This window comes from Stegodyphus dumicola, chromosome 7 (assembly GCF_044657685.1).
Source record: "Stegodyphus dumicola isolate Sdum_Otavi_A_Nest chromosome 7, ASM4465768v1".
Lineage (NCBI taxonomy): Eukaryota > Metazoa > Arthropoda > Arachnida > Araneae > Eresidae > Stegodyphus > Stegodyphus dumicola.
The window spans coordinates 58,437,814-58,452,014 of record NC_140774.1 but is presented as its reverse complement, the minus strand read 5'-3'; the positions used below and the strand labels follow the sequence as shown (position 1 = coordinate 58,452,014).

General features: G+C 36.4%; 1 long non-coding RNA gene across 1 annotated transcript in view; it reads right to left on the bottom strand.

The window, feature by feature from the left end:
- Window positions 1–14,201, bottom strand: part of LOC146996194 (uncharacterized) — a 52,250-nt gene that overhangs the window by 32,953 nt on the left and 5,096 nt on the right. The gene's annotated exons all lie outside the window — the stretch shown is intronic.

Here is a 14,201-nt window from a genome sequence, read left to right as displayed (position 1 = left end):
ATTCTTGCATTTAAACTTGTATCCCAATTTTAAGATTTAACTTGAAATTAATGTAAATAATTACTGAGAGAATTAGATTTTTGTAGCGTAATTTACGTGAGATGAGATCACTTGGGGTCACGTGATATGAACCGACGAATCAGGATTTTGAATCACAAAAGCACAGTAAATTATTGATCTCATTTTACAAATTTATTGTGTTTATTTATTGGCTTTTTGCAAAAATTTAAACGATATTAAAAGGAAAAAATAATAATAAAATTCAAACTACAAAATTCTTAGAGCTAACACTTGTTAACATTTTTTATGAGTACACTGTATGTTGTCGTCGATAAAGTCCGCTTGGCGAGATTTGCACCGGCGGAACGGAAAAGTACCGAAAATTGTTATCGTACAAAGCTAAATTACACGCTATTTAGAAATTCTGATATAAAATTGATTGATTTAAAAAACTTGTCACCTGTTAAATGAATGCATTCCGAATTTACTCAGTTATTTTTCCAAAATACATTTAATTATTTGCTTGCGATTAAGATATAAATTAGGTATAGATTTCGAGATGGAAAGTTATGTTACAAGTTGACTGAAACTAAGATCAACAAAATTCATAAAATCAATTATTCCGTATTTTTAATTATCTTACAGAAATGAATTTATACTAGCAATATTTGAGCTTGAGGTCATAATGAAAACTTTGCATCTCCAAATGTTCTCAATTCATCGATCAAATTTTAAGACAGAACTAGCGGGCTGCTGACAAAGCAAAATTTAAAAGTTCTCTGCATCTCTGGAAAGTAAATATATAAAAACATTTCCAATATGAATGAAATGAGTTCATTCTTTCCAAGCAACAACCAGGTCCTAAATAATCTTTCATTGCCAACCCAAGAAACAAAAACTTTGACACCTCAGGTTAAAACGTATGACGTCATGATTTAATTTTAATGTAATATAACAGAATTTACTCAATAACAATAAAAGAATCAACGTGGCATTAGCATATCACGTCCTTTATACTAACCTGAAACAAAAACGTTGCCGATAGCAACCATTTATTTAAAATGCTGACAATGAAAAATTTTCGACATACAATGACATCACATGCTATAACGTGCTTTCTTCAAAGTTCGAATATGACCTTGTAATAATAATACGATTAAAATTTGGCAACATATTTTTATTTCATATTTTATAAAACTTACTTTTTTATTAATAAATAAACTCTGCGATTTGAATGCGAGCAGTGGCAACACTTTTCCAAATAAAGCAGATTTTTTTTTTATCTCAGCGCGATAGACTGTTGCCTTTCGGAAAAATGAGTGAGAAAATTAGCGTTTTCTGAGTTTTTAATCAATATCTTGATAAATCAAAGTCGTACGAAGAATGAGAATGATCAACATGGCTTTCCACGAATTTTTGGAATCCCGGGGGGAGGCATCTCTGGAAGCTTAACTCCCTGCAGTTCTGGAAGAGATAATGCCACAAACAGACAGACGCACACAGATGAAAGTAGCTAAATGTTTTTACCTATTGAAATCAGTCAAAAGAAATACAAGAATAATATATACAAGAAACGAAGAAGTCCAATTTAATGACTTATTACATTTACATAAATATATGAAAATTATCCGTATTTTTCTGTTTCAAATGATACCGGCATTTTTTGTACAAGTTTCCTACTTGCACGTTTTTTTTTTTTTTTTTTTGTTTTGTTTTTGTAGATCGGCGGCAATGAATATTAATCTGCTATGAGATAATGACATATACCAATGGTACTCGACCCCATTTGAGGTCGCAAAAATTTATAGTGGGTTCCCAAAGTGCATAAAATTCTATATTGATGGTTAGAGTCGGCGCTCTTTTTGGAAACGCGAAATTCTCTTTGGGGGTTGGTTTGCATTTTTATGGGGCCATAAAGTTTAATACGAGATATAGAGTATTATTTTTTCAGTTTCTTGTTCCTTAATGATGTGATTTTACTGTAAACCTTACATTGTATACATTATGCAAATGATATTCCATTCTTTAATAAAAATCATCATGTGAACCTTTACAGCAGAGGGTAAAAATGAAATGATTTCAGAGTTGTTTTTGTTATCTTCTATCCTTCGATGTTTCAGGAATTTCGTTACTACGCTTATAAAAGCTACCTAGCCTCACATATAACATTTTTCAATGCATTTTGAGTCGCTCGTTAGTTCTTTAATTTTAGGGCAAAGAGAATAATAACTTGTAAGGTATGTTTTTATGGACAGATTTAACTTCATCATTGACTCCAAATAACGCTATGTCCTCAGATGTAGAATGCAATTCGTTATTTTTAAAGTCCAAGGAAAAATTGTATTTCCTTAGAAAGTCCAATTCGAGTATGCAAGAATCAGTGATCTCTGCTACATATGCCGTGTGATGGTAAGCGGCACTTCCAAACGTGATCTTAGCATTTACTTTTCCATCGATGTTGATCTTCTCACCGGACACAGTCTTTAGGGTAACGCAGGGCGGCGTCCAGATAAGTTTGCTTCCCAGTTGTTGAGCCAAATCTTTTCGGATGATGGTAACGTTGGCTCCTGTATCTATCGTCATATTGCAGGGAACTCCATTAATATGTCCTATTATGAAAAGTCCATTACTGCCGCCTCTCACTGCAGAAATCTGAAGCGCTTTAAACTGGGCCTTTTCATGATCTGGCAACCTCCGCCCCGCGAGATGGCCACTAATTAGTTTCCCTGCTGTTTGTTAGGAGCGGTCTTAGCATCCGTGCCCTGGGGTGTTCTGCAGTTTCGTCGGATGTGTCCTTCAGCACCGCAGTTCCAGCACTTTACGGTCGGTTTCTTGTCACCAATATTCTGTCTCAAGGCGTTCAGTTGTCTAGTTAAATCGTCTAGACGAGCAGTGACTTGATCCCCTGGCTCCTGGACTTGAGCAGCTCTGACTGGATGGCGGTCTCGACGGGTGGCTTGCTGGGCTGCCTCAAATTTCATGGCATACACTAAAGCGCTTTTCAGATCTTTAACATCCGCCATTCGCAGTGCTTTCTGTATTTCAAGGTCCCGGATGCCATCGATGAAATATTGCAGGGACAGGATTTCCCTTGTTTCTGTCGGGAACTCCGAAAAGGCGTGATGTGACAGCCTTTCAACATCCGTGGCGAGCTTCTGAAGCGTTTCGGTGAGCTTCTGTTGACGAGATTTTAATTGGAGCCTGCTGTAGTCTTTTAAACATTTTTCGCCGAAGCGCAGCTCCAAAGCGCCGGATAGAGCTTCGAAATCTAGCCTTCGATTTTCGGGAAGCGTCTGCAGGATATCCGCTGCGTCGGCTCTCAAAGAAGCGGCGAGATGACAGGCCTTAGCTTGGGAATCCCATCCATTCGCATCCGCCACGATAGAAAATTGTGTCTTATACACCTGCCAGGAGGTCTTCCCATCATATGTCGATAGCTTCAGAGGTGGACGAGCAGGCATTGGTAAGAATTTAAAATCATCACTCCTGCTCCCTGCCGACGCTATGAATTTCTTTAAAGTATCCATTTCTTTGGCAACTGCAGAAACTCTCTCATCAATTTTTTGTTCGATTTGGTGTTGGACGGCACAAACTCTTCCTTCAATTCGTTCCTCCACAGCAGAAACTCTCCCTTCTATATGTTCTTTTACAGAAGAAACTCTTTCTTCTATTTCTTCTTTCACCGAAGAAACTCTTTCTTCAATATGATCTTTTACGGAAGAAACTTTTTCTTCAATATGTCCAACTTTATTTTCAACTGCGTCAATTGTGCCTTCCATAGCTTCAAATTTATTTTCTATTATGCAAGTAATTTCTCTTTTCATGTCTTCTTGACCAGCTTGAACGGCTTTCATTTCGTCCTTAACGGATTCCTGGCCCAATTTCATTTGTTCTTTAATTTCTTCTTTAAATGAGGCAAAGGCTGATATTAACTGCCTTAATTGCTCTTCCATCGCTCTTGTTATTGGCATTCAAATCCCACTTCTGACACCAAAAATTGTTGCGTGCGTACGGGTTCGTTATGAAATGAATGCACAAGTCTGATGAAAAATGAATAAAAATTTATTATTATTACAACAAAAATGCTTACATTTTCTCAAATTATCACGCAGTATTACAATATCTCACAGTAGTTATCTTTTAACTACTCAAATGTACAATAGAACGTAATTCAAAACAGCTAAAGAACGCTAATCCGCGAATTCGCTATAATCAACAACAGCAGTTTTCTAAACAACAACAAACTAAGCGACTACTACAAACTGAGATGTTTTCCTCCTTTTATAAGATTTTTAAATCACGCGCTAGAATTTTCCAGTATTTTCTCGAAATCAAAAGAGATATTTATTTATTTAACGCACGCGCTCTTGTATTTTTAATTTTTCCGGCTAGCTTTCTTTTACTATTCGTCACGCGCTGCACTGCGCGAGACCATTTAATTTATAATTGAACTAACATTAGCTTTTTAAATACCAAATTCGTAACAATATTATGCAAATGATATTCCATTCTTTCATAAAAATCATCATGTGAACCTTTACAGCAGTGGGTAAAAATGAAATGCTTTCAGAGTTGTTTTTATTATCTTCTATCCTTCAATGTTTCAAGAATTTCGTTACTACGCTTATAAAAGCTACCTAGCCTCACAAAGAACATTTTTCAATGCATTTTGAGTCGCTCGTTAGTTCTTTAATTTTAGGGCAAAGAGAATAATAACTTGTAAGGTATGTTTTAATTTTATAACAGTTATTTTAATTTAGTGAACCTTTCCTGTCTTAATCTCGTTTCAATTTAAAACTCCCTACCAGAATGAGTTATTAGAATGGCGTTGAATGCAAAGGAGGGAGAGAATAGTATTAAAGTCAAGTTCAACTGACTTCGACACAACAACTCTATTTTGGCTTGCTATGCAGATGACACCGTGTTAGCTGTGAAATCTGCAAATGTAAATCGTGCAGTCAAAAAACATCCAGATCTTTATTCTTCCGATTGAACAGTGATGAGAACAATGGAAAATTCAAATGAATGCCTCAAAGTCACAGCTCTTGATCCTTCGGAAACGCAAAAGAAACGCTCCGATCAAAAAAACAACCAACTTTATTCAATGAAATTGTTCCGGTGGTTTCCCAGGCCAAATATCTTGGTGTTTATTTAATGTTGGTGTCCTATTTAATGACCGCCCTACTTGGACACATCACGTTAATAATGTGCGTGAAAGGAGACTTAAAATCATGAAATGCTTATACCGTATTATTGGGAAATACTCTCCACTGGACTTGGACAAGAAGAGACTTATTTAACTCTCCGTTATCAGCCTAGTCATGACTTCCGGTTCGCAGGCATGGGTTACTATCTCCGACAGGGAACTTTAGAAGCTTCAGGTGATGCAAAGCAGATATTTTCGCATTATTACAAATGCGCATTTCTATGTACGTAAAATATGTCTTCACGACGATCTTAAGATCGAATCATTGGCAAAGTTTCTCAGAAAACTCAATGAACGCTTCTATCAGAAAGCACAAGAATGTAATATAATGAGCCACTCTGAACGTTTTAGCAACGAGATTCTTCACTAGATGCCAGTAGAATGGTGTCTCAACACCAGAGTACCTGGGCAAAAGCCCTACCCCTTGTAGAACACAATTAAGACGATTTGAATCACATTAAGGTTAGCCAGGACTGAGATATATGAATAGGATATAGGATAATTAAATTTTTAAAAACATTTTAATCTATATTTTTAGGCAGAATGTATATCTGAAGGCCAGAAAGCAGTCGAGCTGGTGATGTGATTTCTGAAAGACGAGAGATTAGCACATGACATGTCAAGTGTGAGAATGATGGTGCCAGAGTACACGAAGGGATGCAAAAGATTACAATACCAAGAAGCGAGACCAGCGATAATATTTTAGCAAGATAAAATTTAGTTAGACATGTTACATATGACCTACACAGATATTCTACAGAATAAAACGCATGGTACAGATATTAATATGTGCAAATATAAGGATAAAGGATACAGTAAGCACATAACAGTAGTTACATAATCCATTTGTTAAAATAGCTAGAGACCTGTCCATATAACTGAAGTCATTAAAATCGTAATCAGCAATTTTTACGGCAGGGTTGGTCAGGGAAAGTTGTTTAGTATGAAATTTCTTCGCCCATTTTCGACTTTCATGCTCAGCTATAACCAAAAGTTTCATACATAAAGTTTAATGTGCTTTCGCATCTGCTCTGTCCAAAAATCTCAGCGGAATATGTCTTTATAGCATGATTTTTGACTTCATCCTCATCACTCATTTAATGCAAAAAAAAAAAAAAAAAAAAAAAAAAAAAAAAAGGCTGTATATATATATAATGTTGTATGATCTTAAATTCATTTAGTGCGAAATCGAGTTATTCTACTACTTGCGCAATTGCTGCAAAGTAAGTTAATAATAATTTATTTACTAAAGAATATTTATTATATTATCTCCTAAGACTAATTTTAGTAGAATTATCTTAAAAGAGTGAATCCATACTTAGTAAGTTCAATTTCGAAAAATGTTTTAAAGTAACTTGAATGTAAATTGTTAAAAATGTTTAACGGGGACTGGAATTAAATCATGAATAACGAAATTTCAATTGTAAAAAGAAATAAATTAAAAGCAAGTAATTAAATTAAATGCAAGTAATCACTGCTATTGATCGGAAATTAGTTGACTTTTCAAGGGGAACAAACCAACTCCCGTTCAATGAACAATATTTAAGAAATAAATACGAAGGTGTTTCGTCCTTTACTCGAGCAATAAGGCGATGCCAAACCGGCAATTCAAGCTAGGCCATATATAGTTTTCCAGTTTATGAAAAAAAAAATTATTTTATGTATTATATCTTGTTTTCAGGACTCACTTAGGCATTTCTGTCCCTGCACCGCTACATGAAGCAACCAAAGGAAGAGAGCCGGTATACAGCTTGCAAGCTAGAGACTGCGACAACGGCAAACGGAACTTCGACACAGAGAGCTAGGATTCGTGAACAGCGCGCGTTTGCCTTTGGGATACGTCTCTCTAAGCCGTTCTTACGCTCGGCTGTATTATGCGCTTTTTGATAGTTCGCCGGCTAGTTTAAGATTACGATTAGATTGGATTGTATTATTAAATTAAATTATGGCAAAGCACACGAGGGCTATCTGCCTGAAGGGAGGGATGCCTTCGTGGAGGACTTAAGGGAAACTGGCTCGTATACATGTTACACATGGGGAAAACCACGAAAACGTCCATGCAGCCACCCCGTTTGCGGAATTCGAACCTCAGACCGAACTACCAGTGTTCAGCGTCTTTACCGCTCGGCCGCTGGTGGGCTTTAAGATTACGGGCCAACTATTTTAGAATTGTGTTAGTTTCGGCTAAATCTCTTTGTTAGTCATTTATTAGTTCTTATTTCTTACTTTTGAGTGGAGTCCCGAGTGGAGGCTTTCCTTCACGTCCGAAGAAAGAGGCGCATTGTTAATCCTATCTTGAGCGAATAATAACAACCCTTCTTGAGTTTACGCTTTCTGTTCTTTGAACCCAACGATTATTCGCTTAGCAGTTCAATAAATTTCTTCACACTTAATTTAACAGAATAAAAGTGAGGAACTCGGTAAACTTTTTTTTTTGGCCTAAACGGGCGTTAGCCCAGAAGTCTCGAAACGGCATTTTTTTTTTTTTTTTTTTTGAATCACTATAAATGGTTGCATCACTTTTCAAATTGTCGTCACCGAATATTTTCTCCCCGCGTGAATGTTTCTCGCATTATGGAAAAACAACGATAAATATAGCCATCAAATTTTGAATAACGAAGTCTTCCACCCGAATATGTGCAACTGGAAGATCGAATTTTGAATTTCGAATTTGTTTTATTATCTATTTTACATTTCTTAAACTTTAGTGAATTTTTGATTAAGAAACTAAACGATTTCAAAGCCAGCAGTGTCAACACACTACGAAATAAAATATTTTTATCTCCAGCGCGCGAGGCTGTCTATCGGAAATTCTGTACAGAGGCTGTTTTTAAATAGGTTTAGTACAAAGCGACGTTATCTCGAAGGCTTATGAAACATGCATGTACATGTAAACCAAAAAAACATCCCACTGGGCGTAATATAAAATCTGAAAGCATTCAATTCTTTTTTTTTTTTTCTGCGTATCTAGTATTTTGACAAGTAACGCTTCTCTATACCAGAAGTTTGTACAAATTTTGGTTACGCGTGGCTGAACTGATGCTTTTGAGATTTTATTTACCTGAATCGTTCATGGAAGCCATTTTCTCTTAAAACCGTTGGTACTTACGTATTACGACTTTCACCGTAAAACTGTCGCCAAGCAGCATCATTTATGCATAAACTTGACTTCGCAGGCTTTTATGGAGAGAAGGAGATAAATTAATAGCTATTGCTGTAATTTTTTTCTGGCATTTTGAAAAAAGGTTCACCGGTTGTGGGGTCACAGTGCCTACACTCTATTTCATTTACAGTTGGTCAAGAGAATTCGTATCTGTTTAATGGGAAGAGGTTTAGTTTGGTTTGGTTTGGTTTATGCGATTACGGCAAAGCATCGATGGCTATCTGCTTAACACTTTGCGGGCCGCTGTCACGCTGGCGTGACTTTTGCTCGGCAACAGTTATCGGCCGCTGTCACGTACGCGTAACTTATTTTCGCGAACGACGATGCTTCACATCGACGTTTGTATAGATAGACATACTATAGCAAAACATTTGACGATCAGGAAACATTGGTTTCAACTGCTTCCTCTCCCAATTCACCAGACTGTCTATTATTGAAATCTTTTTTCGTGGACGCTTGTTTTGTTAGTTTGAGACTGTCTTTCGCTGCCTTCAAATATCGGAAACTTACGTTAGATTTAAAGATATCCTTCAAAATGCTCTTCGATGAGGAAATATATGCTGATCTGTTATCAGAAGAGGATAATTGCTCTGATAGTGAAAGTGATTCGGACAGTGGAAGCGATATAATTGTGAGACGATTCAGAAATAAGGGAAGACCAATAATTAGTGAATCTGAAAGTGATGAAGAGCATTCTGTGGCAAATGATTGGTCAGAAGTTGATTTTAAACCTAACTTTCATGCTTGCCTGGAACAGTTTGTGTTACAGGTACCATACACACCAGATATATTATCAACTGTGGAATTGTTCATTGGGGACGATTTATTTAATTTGTTTGCCACACAAACAAACTTATATCATAATCAGCAGACTAATGATAACAACATTGAATCAAAAAGAATAAAGCTTGGATTGATACAAATGTTGTAGAAATGAAAAAACTTTTGGGGTTTGTTATCCTAATGGGAATAGTAAGAAAACCAGAATAAGACGATTATTGGTCTACTCACCCTGGATTACATACACCTATTTTTGGGAATACTATGCCAAGGAACCGATTTCGGCAGTTATGGAAGTATTGGCACTTCAGTAATAACGAGCATTGCTAAGAAAGGCTTGATAAAATAAAACCAGTTTACTCGTATCTGGTAGAAAAGTTTCAAAAAATTTATAAACTTGAGAAAGAATTATCGCTGAATGAAGGTATCATTCCATGGAGGGGCAGGCTATCTTTTCGTACATATAATCCTGCGAAAATTATAAAATATGGAATTTTAGTTCGTATGGTGTTTGAGGCGACATCTGGTTATATATGCAATTTAGAAATATATTGCGCGCAAGGAAAATCGCTAACTGCAACAATATTCGCCAGGTCCGTGCTATCGCCAGATTTAAATTTATGGCACAATGTATATGTGGACAACTATTACAATAATGTAAAGGTTGCAGAGGAGTTACTAAAGCATAAAACAAACATCTGTGCAAAATTAGAGTAAACAGAGGAGAGCCAAATTGTTCTGCCAATCTGCTACATTGAAAAATAAGTCAATGCAATTTCGTAGGAAAGGGGAAATTATGGTACAAAAATGAAATTCGGCCAAAAAATTGATAATGATGATTTCTACGATAACTTCAGCAGACATGGTCGAATGTGTGAGTAAAAGAACCAAAAAGAAGTGCATTAAACCAATTTGGGTACTATTCGGTTTCGAGGGCCGTAAAAAATCGCCAAACTATTGTTGATGCCAGTGCTGCCAAAAGTAATTGCGGCAACCCTAACGCAAGAAAGGAAGTACAATAGTAAATAACTATTTAAATATTGATGTTTTAATTCAGATGAAAGGTTAATTTCATATAATATTTCGCTACCAAGTTATCAATTTTCTGGCCACTAAAGCATAATGTCATCTCGTTGGTTGTTCAAACATAATTTTCTATAATGAATGATGCCTTTTCTTTGAAAACATTTTCGGTAAAGTGCAGAATCTCCCGCTTATTTCTTTGCCGCTTTTTACAAGGGTAAAAGCAATTGGAATTGTGTCAATTTGCTTTTACTTTTTAAGTGACAATAGGTCGATGTGTATATAGATAAAGTCAAGGGTGTGCGCAGTGCCATTTTTGTGCAATTCTAGGATTTTTTTCAAGTGAAAATAGGTCGATGGGCACATGGATACCGAGTATGTGCAATTCTTAAAAACGTGTCAAGCAGTGGGTGATTCTGCACTTTACCCAAAATTCTATCGCAGACTTTTCATCATAGGCAATTCCGAAATTGTTAAATCCATAGGATAGCAAAAAAGGAATTAAAAATTAAACTGGTATTTCAATGACGTCTTAAGAAATATAGAACTATATAAACTTACGCAATCTGAAATCAGCATTTTCGCTGCAATTTTTTTACGGCCCTCGAAACCGAATAGTACCCCAATTTGCATACAAGAGTGTAATAAATTTATGAAAGGTGTTGATCACGCCGATCAATACCTATCGTGTTATTCCATACTCCGCAAAACAAAAACAAAAAATGGAAAAAAAAAAAAAAACCGGTTTTATATCTCATAAACTGTGCATTACTCAACGCGTTCCAGATATACATAAAAAATTATGAAAATCCTATTAGATTCAAACAATTTTTACTAAACCTTGCACTAGCATGGATTAATGGGAATGAAGAGGAGCAACAATCAAGATCGGCTGCTCAATGTGATAAAAGATCGCCGAGGTTTGATCCACCAGGCAGACTTACTACGGACTTGAGAAAACATAGAATAACACGTATTAGTGGTAATGGGAGAATTGAAAACCCGCAAAGGGCCTGTAAAGTCTGCACTGCCGAAAAGAAGTTCCACTGCATACATGTGTTCTTCCTGCAACGTTTTTCTGCATGTTGGAAAATTTTTTCAGAATTATCATACTAAAAAGAACTATGAATCCTAGGAGTTAAATTTTCTAAATAAAACGTTTTAGTACTAATTAAAAAATATAATTGGAATAAAATGGAATGAAAATAGTGTAACAGTTATTTTAGTGCTTTCTTTAATAATAATTATATACTAACTACTTATGTTTCGAAAAATTGCGTAAATATCACCGTTGGCGAGCAGTAGAACCTGCGTGAACCGGCGGCAGCGTAACGGCGCTTCGATAAATGCGCGGCCCGCAAAGTGTTACGATAAGGGATGCCATCGTGGAGGACACTAAGGGAAACTAGCTGATATACACGTTACACATGGGAAAAACAACGAAAACATCCAAGCAGTCAGCCCGTTCGCAAGATTCGAACCTCGGACGAAACAACCAGTGTTCAGCGGGTTTTACGTTCGGCCGTTGATGGGCTTAATGGGAAGAACGGCTGGATATAGCTGACACAATAGTTACCGTTTGGAGCAATTACTTGAGAGAAGTTGGTATTCTTAAGGTTCTGAACAGAACTTCCAGTTTAATCGGAAACCATACCAAAATAGTAGAAATCTACAAAACCAATTTTGCGAAATGCAAAATAAAAAGCCTGTCGAAAGCTTTCGGAGCAGTGGCTGTTTGCTGGATCGTGAAGTCAGACTTATAAATATTTTTATTTTAAAATGAGCAGATAGAAGTACATCACAGAATTCCACAAAAACAAATGGCGTAACTTTGTCTGGATCGTCACCTACAAAACCGCTCTCAGCAAAAAATAACTTCGACAATTTAGCCGGGATTTTCGCCAACTTTTCGCTCTCTTTCGGCCAACGTTTAACGGTAGACGAGAAAATTTCCTAGGTACCAAAACGTCCTCCACGTTGGAAACATTTCTTCCAAACAGATATCATTTCTGTGTGGAATATTCTATACATTTTCTAAGTACAATGATAAATCATACCAAACCAGCTAACACTATAATACCATAAAACAATACAATTTCTCTTCAATACGATTACTCTAGCAATTGTACTACGTAGGTAAACATTAAAAGTAATAATCTTATCATCTACACAATCATCAATACGATTACTCTATTACAATGTTTCAAAACTATGATACTATGAATCAATACAACACACAATTACTCTGATAGAAAACGATTACTCAAATTAATGACAGAACCATTCCATAATTAAATAAATCAGATAAGTAAACATTAAAAGCAATAACTTTGTCATCTAAGTACTTATTATGGTACTGATTTTACATTTACTTAAAAACAATTCAGTTTTAAGAAATGAACAGTACACAATGTGACTTGCACACTGGAAATTGAATACTATTCAATGATTCAGTAAGATGATTTTATACGATTATTCTAATACAATGATTTAATACGAGAATTCTATGTGCTTACTAAAATAATTATTCAGTATAAATGTCAATTCTATAGTACAAGGAAACAAAGTCATCTCTCAATGATTTTATGCAATTACTCAAATAAATAATAATAAAACCGTACATGTTATTAGTCATATTAGCCAAATGAATATCAAAACAATAAGTATATCATATTATACGTATTATAGTATTAATTTTCAAATAGCAGAACAGTCAATATCTACCTACCTCACATGTCCGCTCCACAGCCAAAGGAACGTTCATAGCCTAGGGAGTCCACATTATGTATAGTACAGTATGTTATATACAGTACATTAGAACAGTTTGATACATTTGGAATAGCCAAGAGAGTGATTTTCTGACTGCCTGACATGTCCGCTTCAAAGCCAGAGGATTGTTTAAAACCGAGGGAGTCCACATAACGGGGCAATTCTTGGTTTTTATTTGCATTGCAGATTAAGATAGTTTCTTTACGATTTACATTAGAGACATATAAAATCAGATTTGACATAGGTCAGTGCCGAGGTCCGTAAGTTTATTAACAATTTTGTTCATCTTTCGTACTGTATGCTTGTTATTAATCATCAACCACCTAAATGCTTGCTCATTCGTTGGCGGGATCGGCAGGTGCAAATCAGTTGTTATTGGGCAGTTAACTACATAATGTTTGGGTGTACCCAACTCGCAAATGCACTGTGCCGTATTTGTAATGCCAAACCTTTCAAAATATACCGGAAAAGGACCGTGTCCTGTTATATACCGTACAAGTTGAGCATGTATTATGAGGGGATCATAAGTTACTGTGGGGATAATGAGTCAGAGTTCCAGTCTTCCTGTCACAGGGATTTAATTTTTTGCGTAAGATTTTTCTTAAGCCAGGAAATTGGCCAAGGTATCGTAATTTGTTCAGCATTTATGTTCTGCGCCGCTTCTTTGGCTAGCTGATCCGCCAGTTCGTTTCCTGTTTGGCCAGCAGGGACTTTTATCCATTGCAGCTTTAGGTTTAACACGTTAAATGTGGCGCCGGTTCCCAGGAACCGGCAGTGAACCTTCCGTGTGGCCGGCGTCAGTTCCTGGGTACCGGCAGTGAACTTTCCGTGTGGCTGGCGTCGGTGCCTGGGGACTGGCACTGGAATTATCGTTTGGCTGGCTTCGGTCCGCGAGAAATAGTTAAAAAATTAAACTATTTCCCGCGGAAAAAACGTGCTAAACCTAAAGCTGCAATGGATAAAGGCCCATGCTGGTCAAACAAGAAACGAGCTGGCGGATCAGCTAGCCAAAGAAGCGGCGCAGAACATAAATGCTGAACAAATTACGATACCTTGGCCAATTTCCTGGCTAACAAAAAATCTTAAAATTTAAAGTTAAAAAATAAATATAGTCTCAATGAAATGTGATCAAATTTAGTTTTAATGAAATGTATTGAAACATTCTAAACAAAAATACGTCTTAGCTTTACGGCTGATCTCGCTACCGGCTGAACGGAAAGGACAGGAAATTCGGCGCCGCGCTCAGCGTGTTAAATGACC